This window comes from Triticum dicoccoides, chromosome 2B (assembly GCF_002162155.2).
Source record: "Triticum dicoccoides isolate Atlit2015 ecotype Zavitan chromosome 2B, WEW_v2.0, whole genome shotgun sequence".
Lineage (NCBI taxonomy): Eukaryota > Viridiplantae > Streptophyta > Magnoliopsida > Poales > Poaceae > Triticum > Triticum dicoccoides.
In genome coordinates this window covers 420807142-420826830 of record NC_041383.1, presented here as the reverse complement: position 1 = coordinate 420826830, position 19689 = coordinate 420807142, and the positions used below count along the sequence as shown (strand labels likewise).

Below are 19689 nucleotides of genomic sequence, written 5' to 3'. Positions count from 1 at the left end.
TGCAAGCAATGTAGCTAATGAGTTAGTTACGGAATGATGCATTACGTAACGAGTAAAGAGACTTGCCAGTAATGAGATTGAACTAGGTATTAGGATACCGACGATCGAATCTCGGGTAAGTAACATACCGATGACGAAGGGAACAACGTATGTTGTTATGCGGTTTGACCGATAAAGATCTTCGTAGAATATGTAGGAGCCAATATGAGCATCCAGGTTCCGCTATTGGTTATTGACCAGGAACGAGTCTCGGTCATGTCTACATAGTTCTCGAACCCGTAGGGTTCGCACGCTTAAGGTTTCGATGATAGTTATATTATGAGTTTATGAGTTTTGATGTACCGAAGTTTGTTCGGAGTCCCGGATGAGATTACAGACATGACGAGGAGTCTCGAAATGGTCGAGACATGAAGATTGATATATTGGAAGCCTATATTTAGATGTTGGAAGTGTTCCGGATGAAATCGGGGTTTTACCGGAGTACCGGGAGGTTACCAGAACCCCCCGGGGGGCTTAATGGGCCTACATGGGCCTTAGTGGAGAAGAGGAGAGGAGGCCAGGGTAGGGCCGCGCGCCCCTCCCCCTTAGTTTGAATAGGACAAGGAGAGGGGGCGGCGCCCCCCCCCTTTCCTTCCTCTCTCCCTCCTCCTTCCCCCCTTCTCCTAGTCCAACAAGGAAAGGAGAGAGTCCTACTCCCGGTGGGAGTAGGACTCCCCTTGGCGCGCCCCTCCTTGGTCGGCCACCCCCTCCCCCTTGGCTCCTTTATATACGAGGGCAGGGGGCATCTCTAGACACAACAATTGATCTCTTGATCTCTTAGTCGTGTGCGGTGCCCCCCTCCACCATAGTCCTCGATAATATTGTAGCGGTGCTTAGGCGAAGCCCTACGGCGGTAGTGTTGGGGAATGTAGCAGAAATTCAAAATTTTCCTACGTGTCACCAAGATCTATCTATGGAGAAACCAGCAACGAGGGGAAGGAGAGTGCATCTACATACCCTTGTAGATCGCTAAGCGGAAGCGTTCAAGAGAACGGGGTTGAAGGAGTCGTACTCGTCGTGATCCAAATCACCGAAGATCCTAGTGCCGAACGGACGGCACCTCCACATTCAACACACGTACAGCCCGGTGACGTCTCCCATGCCTTGATCCAGCAAGGAGAGAGGGAGACGTTGAGGAAGACTCCATCCAGCAGCAGCACAACGGCGTGGTGGTGATGGAGGAGCGTGGCAATCCTGCAGGGCTTCGCCAAGCACCGCGGGAGAGGAGGAGTACTTGGGAGAGGGGGAGGGCTGCGCCAGAACATGTGGTGCGGCTGCCCTCCCACCCCCACATATATATAGGGGCAAGGGAGAGGGGGGCCGGCCCCCTCAGATCCAATCTGAGGAGGGGGCGGCGGCCAAGGGGGGGAGGAGTGCCTCCCAAGTCAAGTGGAGGCCCTCCCCCTTAGGGTTTTCCCCTTCCCATGCGCATGGGCCTTGGGGGGGCTGGTGCCCCTGGCCCATTAAGGCTAGGGCGCCCCCCTACAGCACATGCTACTGTATTGGACGTGGTGGAACAATTTCGGACCTCCGGACCCCTCCGGAATCCTCCGGAACCTTCTGGAAGCTTCCCGGTACAATACCGAAAAAACCCGAACTTTTTCTGGAACCCGAACAACAACTTTCCATATATAAATCTTTACCTTCGGACCATTCCGGAACTCCTCGTGACGTCCGGGATCTCATCCGGGACTCCGAACAACATTCGGTAACCACATACAAACTTCCTTTATAACCCTAGCGTCATCGAACCTTAAGTGTGTAGACCCTACGGGTTCGGGAGACATGTAGACATGACCGAGACGTTCTCCGGTCAATAACCAACAGCGGGATCTGGATACCCATGTTGGCTCCCACATGTTTCACGATGATCTCATTGGATGAACCACGATGTTAAGGACTCAATCGATCCCGTATACAATTCCCTTTGTCTAGCGGTATTGTACTTGCCCGAGATTCGATCGTCGGTATACCGATACCTTGTTCAATCTCGTTACCGGCAAGTCTCTTTACTTGTTCCGTAACACATTATCCCGTGATCAACCCCTTGGTCACATTGTGCACATTATGATGATGTCCTACCGAGTGGGCCCAGAGATACCTCTCCGTCACACGGAGTGACAAATCTCAGTCTCAATTCGTGCCAACCCAACAAATACTTTCGGAGATACCTGTAGTGCACCTTTATAGCCACCCAGTTACGTTGTGACGTTTGGTACACCCAAAGCATTCCTACGGTATCCGGGAGTTGCACAATCTCATGGTCTAAGGAAATGATACTTGACATTAGAAAAGCTTTAGCATACGAACTACGATCTTTGTGCTAGGCTTAGGATTGGGTCTTGTCCATCACATCATTCTCCAAATGATGTGATCCCGTTATCAACGACATCCAATGTCCATGGTCAGGAAACCGTAACCATCTGTTGATCAACGAGCTAGTCAACTAGAGGCTTACTAGGGACATGGTGTTGTTTATGTACCCACACATGTATCTGAGTTTCCTATCAATACAATTGTAGCAAGGGTAATAAACGATTATCATGAACATGGAAATATAATAATAATAACTAATTTATCATTGCCTCTAGGGCATATTTCCAACAGTCTCCCACTTGCACTAGAGTCAATAATCTAGTTCACATCGCCATGTGATTAAAACAGACAGGTCACATCGCCATGTGACCAACATCCAAAGAGTTTACTAGTGTCTAAACTAGTTCACATCACCATGTGATTAAGTCTCAATGTGTTCTGGGGTTTGATCATGTTTTGCTTGTGAGAGAGGTTTTAATCAACGGATCTGCAACATTCAAATCCGTATGTACTTCGCAATTCTCTATGTCATATTGTAAATGCTGCTTCCGCACTCCACTTGGAGCTATTCCAAATGGTTGCTCCACTATACGTATCTGGTTTGCTACTCAGAGTCATTCAGATAGGTGTTAAAGCTTGCATCGACATAACCCTTTACGCCGAACTCTTTATCACCTCCATAATTGAGAAACCTGTCCATATTTACTCCAAGGACAATTTTGACCGCTGTCCAATGATCCGTTCCTGGATCATTCTTGTACCCCTTGACTGACTCATGGCAAGGCACACTTCCGGTGCGGTACACAGCATAGCATACTATAGAGCCTACGTCTGAAGCGTAGGGGGCGGCCTTCGTCCTTTGTCTCTCTTCTGCCGTGGTCGAGCTTTAACTCTTAACTTCATACCTTACAACTCAGGCAAGAACTCCTTCTTTGACTGATCCATCTTGAACACCTTCAAGATCATGTCAAGGTATGTGCTCATTTGAAAGTATTATTAAGCATTTTGATCTATCTTATAGATCTTGATGCTTATTGTTCAAGTAGCCTAATCCAGGTTTTCCATTGAAAAACACTTTTCAAACAACCCTATATGCTTTCTAGAATTTGTTGTGGCATGAGAGTTATTTTTGAATGACCTTTAATCCTAAATCGTACCTTGTCTACAAAATTATTACTCAGAATGCATTTATATTTCCTAATCTGCTCAAAGCAACAACTATAAATTATAATCAACACATGATGTTCTGAGAGTATTTACCCTAATCAGATGATCACATTAATTAGATGATCCATGCAGCTAGTTCATCCACGATTTTCATTGCAACATGCAGCCAACACTTTAGGCTTACAGGGAATAAAACATTTATTATTTGTTTACTTGCATGGATTGTCCTTTGCAATCTTTGTTCACGAAAGGAACTGAAATAAAGAATAAACTTGGGCAAAATAACTAAAAAACACTTGGAGAATGAAATTGTTGGGGAACGTAGCAGAAATTCAAAATTTTCCTACGTGTCACCAAGATCTATCTATGGAGAAACCAGCAACGAGGGGAAGGAGAGTGCATCTACATACCCTTGTAGATCGCTAAGCGGAAGCGTTCAAGTGAACGGGGTTGATGGAGTCGTACTCGTCGTGATTCAAATCACCGATGATCAAGTGCCGAACGGACGACACCTCCGCGTTCAACACACGTACAGCCCGGTGACGTCTCCCATGCCTTGATCCAGCAAGGAGAGAGGGAGAGGTTGAGGAAGACTCCATCCAACAGCAGCACAACGGCGTGGTGGTGATGGAGGAGCGTGGCAATCCAGCAGGGCTTCACCAAGCACCACGGGAGAGGAGGAGGAGGAGAGGCAGGGCTGCACCAACGAGAGGAGAAGTTCTCTTATGTTATGGGCAGCCCCAGGCCTCTATTTATATAGGGGAGAAGGGGGCTGCGCCCCCTTTAGGGTTTCCCACCCCAAGGGGTGCGGCCAGCCCTAGATGGGACTTGGGGAGGCGGCCAAGAGGGGGAGAGAGGGGAAGCGCCCACTAGGTGGGCCTTAAGGCCCATCTGGACTAGGGTTTGCCCCCTCCCACTCTCCCTTGCGCCTTGGCCCCCTTGTGGGGGGCGCACCAGCCCTCCTAGGGGCTGGTCCCCTCCCACACTTGGCCCACGCAACCTTCTGGGGCAGGTGGCCCCACTTGGTGGACCCCCGGGACCCTCCCGGTGGTCCCGGTACATTACCGATATCGCCCGAAACTTTTCCGGTGACCAAAACAGGACTTCCCATATATAAATCTTTACCTCCGGACCATTCCGGAACTCCTCGTGACGTCCGGGATCTCATCCGGGACTCCGAACAACATTCGGTAACCACATACAAGTTTCCTTTATAACCCTAGCGTCACCGAACCTTAAGTGTGTAGACCCTACGGGTTCGGGAGACATGTAGACATGACCGAGACGTTCTCTGGTCAATAACCAACAGCGGGATCTGGACACCCATGATGGCTCCCACATGTTCCACGATGATCTCATCGGATAAACCACGATGTCAAGGACTTAATCAATCCCGTATTCAATTCCCTTTGTCTATCGGTATGTTACTTGCCCGAGACTCGATCGTCGGTATCCAATACCTTGTTCAATCTCGTTACCGGCAAGTCACTTTACTCGTTCCGTAACACATCATCCCGTGATCAACTCCTTGGTCACATTGCGCATATGATGATGTCCTACCGAGTGGGCCCAGAGATACCTCTCCGTTTACACGGAGTGACAAATCCTAGTCTCGATCCGCATAAAACAATAGATACTTTCGGAGATACCTGTAGTGCACCTTTATAGTCACCCAGTTACGTTGTGACGTTTGATACACCCAAAGCACTCCTACGGTATCCAGGAGTTACACGCTCTCATGGTCAAAGGAAGAGATACTTGACATTGGCAAAGCTCTAGCAAACGAACTACACGATCTTTATGCTATGCTTAGGATTGGGTCTTGTCCATCACATCATTCTCCTAATGATGTGATCCCGTTATCAACGACATCCAATGTCCATAGCCAGGAAACCATGACTATCTGTTGATCACAACGAGCTAGTCAACTAGAGGCTCACTAGGGACATATTGTGGTCTATGTATTCACACGTGTATTACGATTTCCGGATAATACAGTTATAGCATGAATAAAAGACTATTATCATGAACAAAGAAATATAATAATAACACTTTTATTATTGCCTCTAGGGCATATTTCCAACAGTCTCCCACTTGCACTAGAGTCAATAATCTAGTTCACATCACCATGTGATTAACACTGACAGGTCACATCACCATGTGACCAACATCCAAAGAGTCTTGGGTTTGATCATGTTGCTTGTGAGAGAGGTTTTTTAGTCAACGGGTCTGAACCTTTCAGATCCGTGTGTGCTTGACAAATCTTTATGTCATCTCCTAGATGCAACTACCACGCTCTATTTGGAGCTATTCCAAATAACTGTTCTACTTGGAGCTATTCTAATTGTTGCTCCATTATACGTAACCGGTATCTCTACTCAGAGCTATCCGGATAGGTGTTAAGCTTGCATCGTCGTAACTCTTTACGTCGAACTCTTTATCACCTCCATAATCGAGAAAATTCCTTAGTCCACTAGTTACTAAGGATAACTTTGACCGCTGTCCTGTGATCTATTCATGGATCACTCTTGTACCCCTTGACTGACTCATGGCAAGGCACACTTCAGGTGCGGTACACAGCATAGCATACTGAAGAGCCTACGTCTTAAGCATAGGGGACGACCTTCGTCCTTTCTCTCTATTCTGCCGTGGTCGAGCTTTAAGTCTTAACTTCGTACCTTACAACTCAGACAAGAACTCCTTCTTTGACTGGTCCATCTTGAACACCTTCAAGATCATGTCAAGGTATGTGCTCATTTGAAAGTACCATTAAGCGTTTTGATCTATCTTTATAGATCTTGATGCTTAATGCTCAAGTAGCTTAATCCAGGCTTTCCAGAAATTCATTTCTGATCATCAATATGTCAAAAACATATACTCATCAGAAATTCTATAGTGCTCCCAGTCACTTCTTTGGAAATACAAGTTTCTCATAAACTTTGTATACACCAAAATCTTTGATCATCATCAAAGCATACATTCCAACTCCGAGATGCTCACTCCAGTCCTTAGAAGGATTGCTGGAGTTTTGCATACTTATTAGCATCTTTCGGGATTGACAAAACCTTCCGGTTGTATCACATACAACCTTTCCTCAAGAAAATCATCGAGGAAACAATGTTTTGACATCCTATCTGCAAGATTTCATAAATAATGCAGTAATTGCTAATATAATTCCAACAGACTCTTAGCATCACTACGAGTGAGAAAGTCTCACCGTAGTCAACTCCTTGAACTTGTCAGAAAACATCTTAACGACAAGTTGAGCTTTCTTAATGGTGACATTTACCATTATCGTCCACCTTCCTTTTAAAATCCATATGTACCTAACAGCCTCATGACCATCAAGTAGTTCTTCCAAAGTCTACACTTCGTTTTCGTACATGGATCCTCTCTCGGATTTTATGGCCTTGACCATTTATCGGAATCCAGGCCCACCATCGCTTCTCCATAGCTCGTAGGTTCATTGTTGTCTAGCAACATGACTTCCAAGACAGGATTACGTACCACTCTGAAGTAGTACGCATCCTTGTCATCCCACGAGGTTTGGGAGTGACTTGATCCGAAGTCTCATGATCAATATCATAAGCTTCCACTTCAATTGGTGTAGGTGACACAGGAACAACTTCCTGTGCCCTGCTACACACTGGTTGAAGTGATGGTTCAATAACCATATCAAGTCTCCACCATCCTCCCACTCAACTCTTTCGAGAGAAACCTTTCCTCGAGAAAGGACCCGATTCAAGAAACAATCCTTTATTGCTTTCGGATCTGAGACAGGAGGCATACCCAACTGTTTTTGGGTTGTCCTATGAAGATGTATTTATCCGCTTTGGGTTCGAGCTTATCGGCCTGAAACTTTTTCACATAAGCGTCGCAGCCCCAAACTTTTAAGAAACGACAACTTAGGTTTCTCTAAACCATAATTCATACGGTGTCATCTCAACGGAATTACGTGGTGCCCTATTTAAAGTGAATGTGGTTGTCTCTAATGCCCAACCCATGGACAATAGTGGTAATTCGATAAGAGACATCATGGTATGCATCATATCCAATAGGGTGCAACTATGATGTTCGGACACACCATCATACTATGGTGTTCCAGGCGGTATTAATTGTGAAACAATTTCCAAAATGTCTTAATTGTGTGCCAAAACTCGTAACTCAGATATTCATCTCTATGATCATATCATAGATATTTTTATCCTCTTATCACGACGATCTTCCAACTTCACACTGAAATTACTTGAACCTTTCAATAATTCAGACTCGTGATTCATCAAGTAAATATACTCAACATCTACTCAAATCATCTGTGAAGTAAGAACATAACGATATTCACTGCATGCCTCAGCACTCATTGGACTGCACACATCAAAATGTGTTACTTCCAACGAGTTGCTATCTTGTTCCACTTTACTAAAAGTGAGGCTTTTCAGTCATCTTGTCCATGTGGTATGATTTGCATATCTCAAGTGATTCAAAATCAAGTGAGTCCAAACGATCCATTTGCATGGAGCTTCTTCATGCATATATACCAATAGACATGGTTCGCATGTCTCAAACTTTTCAAAAATGAGTGAGTCCAAAGATCCATCAACATGGAGCTTCTTCATGCGTTTTATACCATTATGACTTACATGGCAGTGCCATAAGTAAGTGGTACTATCATTACTATCTTATATCTTTTGGCATGAAAATGTGTATCCCTACGATCAAGATTCAATAAACCATTCCTTTAGGTGCAAGAACACTTATTCAGGTTTAATACTAATATTGATGGTAGAGGGAGCGTGCGATGTTAGATCACATCAAACTTGGAAACACTTCCAACACATATCGTCAGCTCACCTTTAGCTAGTCTCCATTTCATTCCGTAGCTTTTATTTCGAGTTACTAACACTTAGCAACCGAACCGGTATCTAATACCCTGGTGCTACTAGGAGTACTAGTAAAGTACACATTAACATAATGTATATCCAATATACTTCTATCGACCTTGCCAGCCTTCTCATCTACCAAGTATCTAGGGTAATCCTGCTCCAGTGGTTGTTCCCCTTATTACAGAAGCACTTAGTCTCGGGTTTGGGTTCAACCTCGGGTTTCTTCATTGGTGCAGCAGCTGATTTGCCGTTTCATGAAGTATCCCTTCTTTTCCTTGCCCTTCTTGAAACTAGTGGTTTCATCAACCATCAACAATTGATGCTCCTTCTTGATTTCTACTTTCGCGATGTCAAACAACGCGAATACCTCAAGGATCATCATCTCTATCCTTGATATGTTATAGTTCATCACGAAGCACTAGCAGCTTGGTGGCAATGACTTTGGGGAAACATCACTATCTCATCTGGAAGATCAACTCCCACTCGATTCAAGTGATTGTTGCACTCAGACAATATGAGCACAAGCTCAACGATTGAGCTTTTCTCCCTTAGTTTGCAGGCTAAGAAAATCGTCGGAGGTCTTATACCTCTTGACATGGGCACGAGCCTGAAATCCCAATTTCAGCCCTCAAAACATCTCATATGTTTCGCGATGTTTCAAAAACATCTTTGGTGCCTCAATTCTAAACCGTTTAACTGAACTATCACGTAGTTATCAAAACGTGTATGTCAGATGTTCGCAACATCCACAGACAACGTTCGAGGTTCAACACACTGAGCAGTGCATTAAGGACATAAGCTATCTACTGTCCGCATAATCGCTACTTTCAACTTTCAACTATATTTTCTCTAGGAACATATCTAAACAGTGGAATTAAAGCGCGAGCTACGACATGATTTGCAAAATCCTTTTGACTATGTTCGGGATAATTAAGTTCATCTTATGAACTCCCACTTAGATAGACATCCCTCTGGTCATCTAAGTGATCACATGATCCGAGTCAACTAGGCCGTGTCCGATCATCACGCGAGACGGACTAGTCATCATCGGTGAACATCTTCATGTTGATCGTATCTACCATACGACTCATGCTCGACCTTTCGGTCTCCGTGTTCTGAGGCCATGTCTGCACATGCTAGGCTCGTCAAGTTAACCCTAAGTGTTTTCGCTGTGTAAAACTGTCTTACACCCGTTGTATGTGAACGTAAGAATCCATCACACCCGATCATCACGTGGTGCTTAGAAGCGACGAACTGTAGCAACGGTGCACAGCTAGGGGAGAACACTTCTTGAAATTTTGTAAGGGATCATCTTATTTACTACCGTCGTCCTAAGTAAACAAGATGCATAAACATAATAAACATCACATGCAATTATATAGTTGTGACATGATATGACCAATATCATATAGCTCCATTGATCTCCATCTTCGGGGCTCCATGATCATCTTGTCACCGGCATGACACCATGATCTCCATCATCATGATCTCCATGATCGTGTCTTCATGAAGTTGTCACGCCAACGACTACTTCTACTTCTATGACTAACGCGTTTAGCAACAAAGTAAAGTAAGTTACATGGCGTTCTTCAATGACACGCAGGTCATACAAAAAATAAAGACAACTCCTATGGCTCCTGCCGGTTGTCATACTCATCGACATGCAAGTCGTGAATCCTATTACAAGAACATGATCAATCTCATACATCACATATCATTCATCACATTCTTCTTGGCCATATCACATCACATAGCATACCCTGCAAAAACAAGTTAGACGTCCTCTAATTGTTGTTGCATGTTTTACGTGGCTGCTATGGGTTTCTAGCAAGAACGTTTCTTACCTACGCAATACCACAACGTGATATGCCAATTGCTATTTACCCTTCATAAGGACCCTTTTCATCGAATCCGTTCCGACTAAAGTGGGAGAGACTGGCACCCGCTAGCCACCTTATGCACCAAGTGCATGTCAATCGGTGGAACCTGTCTCACGTAAGAGTACGTGTAAGGTCGGTCCGGGCCGCTTCATCCCACAATACCGTCGAAACAAGATTGGACTAGTAACGGTAAGCATATTGAACAATATCAACGCGCACAACTACTTTGTGTTCTACTCGTGCAAAGAATCTACGCAATAGACCTAGCTCTGATACCACTGTTGGGGAACGTAGCAGAACTTCAAAATTTTCCTACGTGTCACCAAGATCTATCTATGGAGAAACCAGCAACGAGGGGAAGGAGAGTGCATCTACATACCCTTGTAGATCGCTAAGCGGAAGCGTTCAAGTGAACGGGGTTGATGGAGTCGTACTCGTCGTGATTCAAATCACCGATGATCAAGTGCCGAACGGACGGCACCTCCGCGTTCAACACACGTACAGCCCGGTGACGTCTCCCATGCCTTGATCCAGCAAGGAGAGAGGGAGAGGTTGAGGAAGACTCCATCCAACAGCAGCACAACGGAGTGGTGGTGATGGAGGAGCGTGGCAATCCAGCAGGGCTTCACCAAGCACCACGGGAGAGGAGGAGGAGGAGAGGCAGGGCTGCACCAACGAGAGGAGAAGTTCTCTTATGTTATGGGCAGCCCCAGGCCTCTATTTATATAGGGGAGAAGGGGGCTGCGCCCCCTTTAGGGTTTCCCACCCCAAGGGGTGCGGCCAGCCCTAGATGGGACTTGGGGAGGCGGCCAAGAGGGGGAGAGAGGGGAGGCGCCCACTAGGTGGGCCTTAAGGCCCATCTGGACTAGGGTTTGCCCCCTCCCACTCTCCCTTGCGCCTTGGCCCCCTTGTGGGGGCGCACCAGCCCTCCTAGGGGCTGGTCCCCTCCCACACTTGGCCCACGCAACCTTCTGGGGCAGGTGGCCCCACTTGGTGGACCCCCGGGACCCTCCCGGTGGTCCCGGTACATTACCGATATCGCCCGAAAATTTTCCGGTGACCAAAACAGGACTTCCCATATATAAATCTTTACCTCCGGACCATTCCGGAACTCCTCGTGACGTCCGGGATCTCATCCGGGACTCCGAACAACATTCGATAACCACATACAAGTTTCCTTTATAACCCTAGCGTCACCGAACCTTAAGTGTGTAGACCCTACGGGTTCGGGAGACATGTAGACATGACCGAGACGTTCTCTGGTCAATAACCAACAGCGGGATCTGGATACCCATGATGGCTCCCACATGTTCCACGATGATCTCATCGGATGAACCACGATGTCAAGGACTTAATCAATCCCGTATTCAATTCCCTTTGTCTATCGGTATGTTACTTGCCCGAGGCTCGATCGTCGGTATCCAATACCTTGTTCAATCTCGTTACCAGCAAGTCACTTTACTCGTTCCGTAACACATCATTCCGTGATCAACTCCTTGGTCACATTGCGCATATGATGATGTCCTACCGAGTGGGCCCAGAGATACCTCTCCGTTTACACGGAGTGACAAATCCTAGTCTCGATCCGCATAAAACAATAGATACTTTCGGAGATACCTGTAGTGCACCTTTATAGTCACCCAGTTACGTTGTGACGTTTGATACACCCAAAGCACTCCTACGGTATCCAGGAGTTACACGCTCTCATGGTCAAAGGAAGAGATACTTGACATTGGCAAAGCTCTAGCAAACGAACTACACGATCTTTATGCTATGCTTAGCATTGGGTCTTGTCCATCACATCATTCTCCTAATGATGTGATCCCGTTATCAACGACATCCAATGTCCATAGCCAAGAAACCATGACTATCTGTTGATCACAACGAGCTAGTCAACTAGAGGCTCACTAGGGACATATTGTGGTCTATGTATTCACACGTGTATTACAATTTCCGGATAATACAGTTACGACATGAATAAAAGACTATTATCATGAACAAAGAAATATAATAATAACACTTTTATTATTGCCTCTAGGACATATTTCCAACAGAAATATCGTTGGGACAATCGGAAGTAAACTTTAAACATGGATTATCTCCGATGTCCCATAAATATTGGGAAACAATCTTCGGTACTGAATTGGAAGCCAATCTGATATAATATTTTTTGTTTGGACATCGTGCATGTCAAAATAAATCATAATCAGACCCTCCAAGTACCATTACAATATATGCTTCGTTGTTCTTATGTAGGAAAATAGATATCACAGTTTGACAACAATCCAGAAGAACAATCAGTAAACATTCATCGTTAGATGGCGCAAACAATTAGAACATTCATTCATCTATGAACATAGCAGTAGAAGGCATGTCAAAAACTAATAAACGAATCATGAGGATAAGCTTGTTGTAAAAGAGCAAGATAGTTGAGTATGATTAGGATGGGTCAACAGAGCAAAATAATTACCTGATACAAATCAGATGCCAGGGGACTTGAAAGTTCACCTGTACCTTAGTAGAAACAGTTGTGCATGAAGCAAAACTCAACAACAATTCATGCAAGGTTAATTTGTCAGATATAATCGGGGATTCAAATAGTTACCTGCTCTTGAGGTCCTGGGCACTGCCGAAGGAAATAAAATAGACCCAGGAGCGTTGAAGCTTCAGCCAGAGAGCGCGTACACAACGACCTGGAGGCACATCGTCATGAAGCGCTTTGCTGGTTCTCGGGAAACCTTTGGATCAACGCCACCTCCTAATTCATCCTGTCCAAAACAGTTGTGGTGGAGGCATGGGGGCTGTACGATGGATGTTGATGACGCGGCTTCAAATTCTTAACTCCATGACATTATTTTCCTGCAGCAAAAGATAACCTGGCTAAACCTCTCAAGCAGGGGTGCTAGTTATAGTGTTCCTTACTTGAGAAGATGAAGATTAACTCCATCCCGTTACTTAGTGGAGAAGATGAAAGACGAGTTGGCGTATAGAATACCAAGAGAGATTGATAAAGCAATCTGTTCGGTGGAGAGTAATTGGGGTAGACGGACAGACTGACAACTACGTATTGTTTTCCCATGGGCTTCTAGTTTGTTCCAGCAAAATAAAGTATCCAGCTATATAACACCCATAGGCTGAAACGTCTAAATATGTAGCTATAGGGCCCACTACTTGGCCCCGCAGCCTAAACCTAGATAAAAATATCAGAAACGGCTTCCGTACAGCCCATATGGGGATGCAGTGAGACGCAACCTAAGTTTTGACGCATGGGAGGAAAAAAGGAAGACGTGGAAGGAGTTGATTTTTCCCCTTAGACTAGCCACAATGGAGAGTAACATACACTAGTAACATACATATATCCCTAGACTATGTTACTATTTCAATAATGGGTAGTAACATAAGTGTGGTAACATGCAAAGCTTCATTTATTAGGTTATAGACTCATATTGCATTAGGACATGTGATGTTACAGTAACTAGCTAAGTTACTAGTACTATATCTCTCCTCATTAACTCATTGCCACATAAGCAAATTTGCTGAGTTGGACTCGATGTTACTACCGAAGTTACTCCCACTATGGCTAGTCTTAGGCTTTGTTCGGTTACACCCTGCCCTAAGAGGATTGGAGGGGATTTGGGGGGGGGGGATTTGACTTGTAGAGGATTTAATTCACCTCAATCCCTGTCAAAAACCCCCACAACCCTGTCAACCGAACATGGCCTTAGGTGGCATGTGTGGGACATGGGTGATGATGTGGATAGGCTGCATGTCAAGAGAATTAGATAGTGGGGATGAACTATTTAGGTATTATAGATTTTGTAGTGCATCCGTACATTTGTAGTGCTCTAATATATTTCTTTCTATTTTAGCTTGTACTCTTTTACATCTTTGGGATGGAAGGTTTTAATGGGGCAAGCGATAATAAAACTTTAGATTTATCCTACATAATACTTTAATTTTTTGTATTTTTCTATATTTTTTAGACTTTTTTTTATGTACAGAGGGGAAAAACGCGCCAGCCGAGGTAAATATGCGCCAGGCGGCCCAGCATGCCATAACGGGCCGGCGTGCCTAGGCGTGCCGCGTGCAGGCACAGATAGGCTGCGTGATGTGCCTGGGCTGCGAGCCCCCACCCGTGGGCCGGCCCGGCACGGCCCGGCTAATAATCATGCCGTGGCGGGCCAGGCACGATTGCCGGGCTGGGCCGGCCAGTTTGGCCAGGTATGCTCGTGACCCACCTCCCGGGCTTCGACAGCGCCCTCCCATCCAAACACTACGCCGTGTACATAACCGTGGACGAGAGCAATGGCAGGAGGCTGTTCTACTACCTGGTGCTGTCGGAGCGTGATCCGGCCTTCGACCCCGTCGTGCTCTGGCTCAACGGCGCCCCGGCTGCTCCAGCTTCGACGGATTCGTCTACGAGAACGGCTGGATTGATCTTATTCTTACCTTTCGTCCGGACCGGCAGTTTCTTTGTTATCATCTTGTGATTTTGGCTGGGATGACCCGACCGGTGCCCTGTTCTTTGCTCAGGTCCCTTCAACTTTGAGCGCGGAAGCACCCCCGGAGGGCTGCCCAAGCTGCAGCTCAATCCCTATTACCCTATAGTTGGTCAAAGGTAATCCGCATACCTGAACACAGGCCTACCCCGCAGCAGCCTGCCCAGAATTTAGGAGTACTAATCTTGTTCAGCTCTACCAAATTGTCATAGAACGAGCAGTATTTTTTCCATGCCAAGTGATTGAATAAATGTGTCATTAAACTAACTATTCCCTCCGTCCCATAATGTAAGACGTCTTTTGACAATAGTGTAGTGTCAAAAAACGTTTTACATTATGGGACGGAGGGAGTAGGTTTCAAGCATGATGTACCTGGACTCCCCTGCCGGTATTGGGATGTCATACTCATTGAACAAATCGGATTACACAACAGGTGACCTGAAAACCGCATCCGATGCGCATACCTTCCTTTTGAAGGTAACAATCTCTGCTTCAGTTGTGATAATTTACACGACATAATTCAAGAAACTGGATGCTGATTTTACTCGTTGTTGCAGTGGTTCGAGTTATACCCGGAGTTTCAGTTGAACCCATTCTACATTTCCGGAGAGTCATACGCAGGGATATACATTCCTACACTAGCTGATGAAGTTGTTAAAGGTAGATTTTGTCACTCACAGTGAGTAGATTATTCATGGTTGAGATCAGAAGTTTCTCACATGTCATCTTTACGTCGTTACAGGGACAACAGAAGGCTCTGAAGCCAAGAATCAATTTGAAGGTCATTCCCACTGACATTTTATTCATCGCCATTCAGTTGTGCATGCGAAGTTGTGTGTGTGAGCTTACGGTCTGAGGTTAATGTTTGCATCCAGGGGTGGCGGTTGCAAGCGAGCCCCCACCCGTGGGCCGGCCCGGCACGGCCCGGCTAATAATCATGCCATGGCGGGCCGTGGCGGGCCAGGCACGATTGCCGGGCCGGGCCGGCCAGTTTGGCCAGGTATGCTCGTGACCCACCTCCCGGGCTTCGACAGCGCCCTCCCATCCAAACACTACGCCGGGTACATAACCGTGGACGAGAGCAATGGAGGAGGCTGTTCTACTGCCTGGTGCTGTCGGAGCGTGATCCGGCCTTCGACCCCGTCGTGCTCTGGCTCAACGGCGCCCCGGCTGCTCCAGCTTCGACGGATTCGTCTACGAGAACGGTCTGGATTGATCTTATTCTTACCTTTCGTCCGGGCCGGCAGTTTCTTTGTTATCATCTTGTGATTTTGGCCGGGATGGCCCGAACGGTGCCCTGTTCTTTGCTCAGATCCCTTCAACTTTGAGCACCGAAGCACCCCCGGAGCAACCGACGCAGACTACGTGAAGAACTCCTTTGTGCCATCCAGCGCGATTTGAACTCCTTTGTGCCGTTTGCACTTGGGATGGGTCTCATATCAACCGACTTGTTTGAGGTGTTTCGCTTTGTCTTGTTTCTGCATAATTGCCGGTGCCACAAGTAGTTTCTTCTGTAAACAGATAGCAAGCTAACGATGATTTGACTGTTTGCCCTGTTTCAGGATGTCAGTGCTGCTTGCCACGGCACATTCTGGGGAAAAGTTAATGATGTGTGCCAAGAAAATATAGATAGAGTCCGTTGGGTAATGTCCATGTACCAGAACCTGTAAACCGACAAGCAAATACGCAACCTTCCAAATACTGTAAGGCCTCAATTTGTGTTGTCATCTGCAGGAACTGAAAGACCTGAACACGTACAACATTCTTGCACCATGCTACCACCACCCTGAAGTCCAAGAGATAGCGTTCGTGAACAGCAGCTTGCCATCAAGCTTCAGAAAGCTAGGTGAAACAGAGAGGCCTTTCCCAGTGAGGAAGAGGATGGCGGGGCTTTCATGGCCTCTCGGTCTTCCTGTGAGCAGCGGACATGTCACGTTGTGACCCGAGCTTGGTGGTAGATCACTTCCATGCACGGTATGAAAATTATATCAATGTCCTTATAGTTATATGTAGATCATTTACAATTTGTTGTTTACATTTTCGATACACATACATCATTTCATAAGTCCTCTCATTTATAACAATTATATGTCCTCACAGAGTGATGAACTTGCTACTATATGGCTGGATGATGAAGATGTAAGAGGTGCCATTCACGCCAAACCGGTATGATGGTTGATGCGAGACAAATTAGTGTGAATTTAATCCTAAAATTGGCACAAATTAACTAACTCTTGTTTGTCGGGAATAACCTCGATCGAAATTGGCACATCAGAAAAGCTTAATTGGATCATGGGAATTGAATACTACAAGAATAGACTACACTCATGATACAGGCAGCATGGTGGATTATCAAAAAAAATTCACAGCCATGGGATATCGCGTACTTATTTACAGGTATGGGGCACACCTGCAACTTGATCATTTGACAATGTTAACACTGAGTAACTTATTTCCTGCAAAAGAAGACATCGATTAATATATGGAATCAACTTAGGGTGAAGGTTCAGTAGAGAACATGTTGAACTACTAGGAAATAATACATTTAATTGTCCAATCAAAACTGACTTTTTTCTAATAAAGCAAAACTAGCAGATTGGTTGTGCATAATACATTTTCTGTGGTTATTGCTTAAGAACGGAAGGGGGAAAAAATCATATTTGAATAGGATAGCGAAGCACAAGTCTCGTCTCACATCGTACCAAATTACTTCGATTCAATGTAAAGAACGTGAATATAACCTTCAGGAAAAAACAACCCTTTCAAACTTTAGTCCTAATATTTATTGTGGGTAAATTGGTTCAGACAATAGTCTTAGACTCTTGATACCTGGTATTTTTTCGAAAAGAGGGGATGCCCCTCGGCTCTGCATAATGTGATGCACACAGCCTTTCTTGGTACCTGGAATAGAAATTAGTTTTCATCAATAAGGATACCTTTAACCCATATGCTTACATTGATGTACATGTGTTGTGCTTAAGGCATAAAGTTGTCCATTTAGAATGCTTCAAACGAACTGTGGAAACACAACCGTCAGAGAGAATCAATGCTTCCGCTACAAAGGAGATGTTAAAAAGTACTCCCTCTGTAAACAAATATAAGACGTTTTAAATCACTAAAGTAGATGGCTGTGTTCATCTTATGATGCAGAGGCCGGGGTAATCCCCTTTTCGAAAAAAAATTCACTAAAGTAGTGACCTAAAATGTCTTACATTTATTTACAGAGGGAGTATCTATTGTGGATTTTTGGCACTATGGGTCACAAATTGGTCATCTTTTACAACTCACAAGTGTTCTTTTTTTCTTTTGCGAATAATTCACAAGTGTGCAACTTTGTCACTTTGTTAGTGCTCATACTTTTGCGCAATACATACTTGTGTGATAAATTTGAAATGTGCAGCCTTGCAACACGGGGTATGTACCCGTGCTCACCTTTGCATTTGTCCGATATGTAATCACTTTATTGAAAAAAGAGAAATGAAGTTTAGCAACTTTTGGGTGTTTAATTGTACAGTGGAGATCATGATCTGTGTATCCCTTTCACTGGAACGGAGGCATGGGTCAGATCATTAGGCTACCGAGTTGTCGATTCATGGCAACCATGGCACTTTGGGGGTCAAGTTGCTGGGTATGATGTTCTACCATTTTTCTCTACAACTGTACATCTTTCTCCTTGATTATTCACCATTCACATATGTTTCTGATTTAGTTATATATCTGCCATCTGATGTGCCAATTGATAGATGACAAGAACTCTGTCTAACATAACTAGCATGCATGTTTTTATCACTATATTTTTTGAAACGGAGGCAAATGTTTTGCCTCGTCTCATTAATTAAGTAGAGTTGCCCGGTCCTTGAGCTGTTTTGGACTCCATGTTAGGATTAATAAAACATTAAAAAAAACATGTATCTGAACTGATTTAAGTTCCCTGCTTTATGCGACTGCAGATATACACAAGGCTATGATCACAATCTCACCTTCCTCACCATAAAGGTATGTAAGCAAGCTTTGAAGTCCATCTGGAGAATGTTGTAGAGACACAAACTTAAATCGACAAGAGTTTATCATATGGCTGAGGTTTTCTGACAAGCACCATGTTTCAGGGATCTGGACACACTGTTCCTGAGTACAAGCCCAAAGAATCGCTGGCATTCTACGCCCACTGGCTGTTTGGACAAAAGATCTAAAATTGATCTAAATGAAACAATCAAATTTTGTAGACATGTATCTTACTCCCTCCGTCTCAAAATAAGTGTTCTCAAGTTTAGTACAACTTTGTATTAAAGTTAGCAAAAATGCTAGACATACAAAGACTTACACGCTTTTACACGCTCCTTCCATCTAACAACCAATCACAAACCTCTTCCCCCCTGATTTTCAAGGGGTGGGCCGCCCCGCTCACCTATTGACCAATCAAGGTTAACCATCCTGTAAAAGCCTGTAAATCGTTTGTACGTGTAGCATTGCCGTAAAGTTAGTACCTGTACAACTTTGTGTTAAGACACTTTTTTCCTAGCTGTTTTTATTGTAGATTTTGATAGACTGTACCTGTACCTGTTTTCAGTGTGAAACCCAATAAACAATCCAAGGCTCTGATAAATTTCCGCGTACATCCTCTTGCTGAGCGTTAGAAACGAACTGTCTTAACACAACCTTTTTTCTACATCCAGAAACACCAGAAAAGCAGGTGAAATAGAAATAAAACTGGACATTAACATTCTATCAGAAAACATTACAGCAGCGACGCAGAAAGCTACTGTAGAAAGAAGTATCATGATGATCTGAGAAACACTAGCAAACAAGGTTTCACCTACAACAACCCATACCGTTCCTCCCAAAAGGACACATTCAGAACGCAGTGAACACAGACAATCACTTGAATTTCAGCAGTGGGTAGCACCT

At 44.8% G+C, this 19689-nt stretch overlaps 1 pseudogene; it reads left to right on the top strand.

Moving 5' to 3' along the window:
* Positions 1-13609: 13609 nt before the first annotated feature.
* Positions 13610-19199, top strand: LOC119360923 (annotated as a pseudogene).
* The last annotated feature ends 490 nt before the right edge of the window (positions 19200-19689 follow it).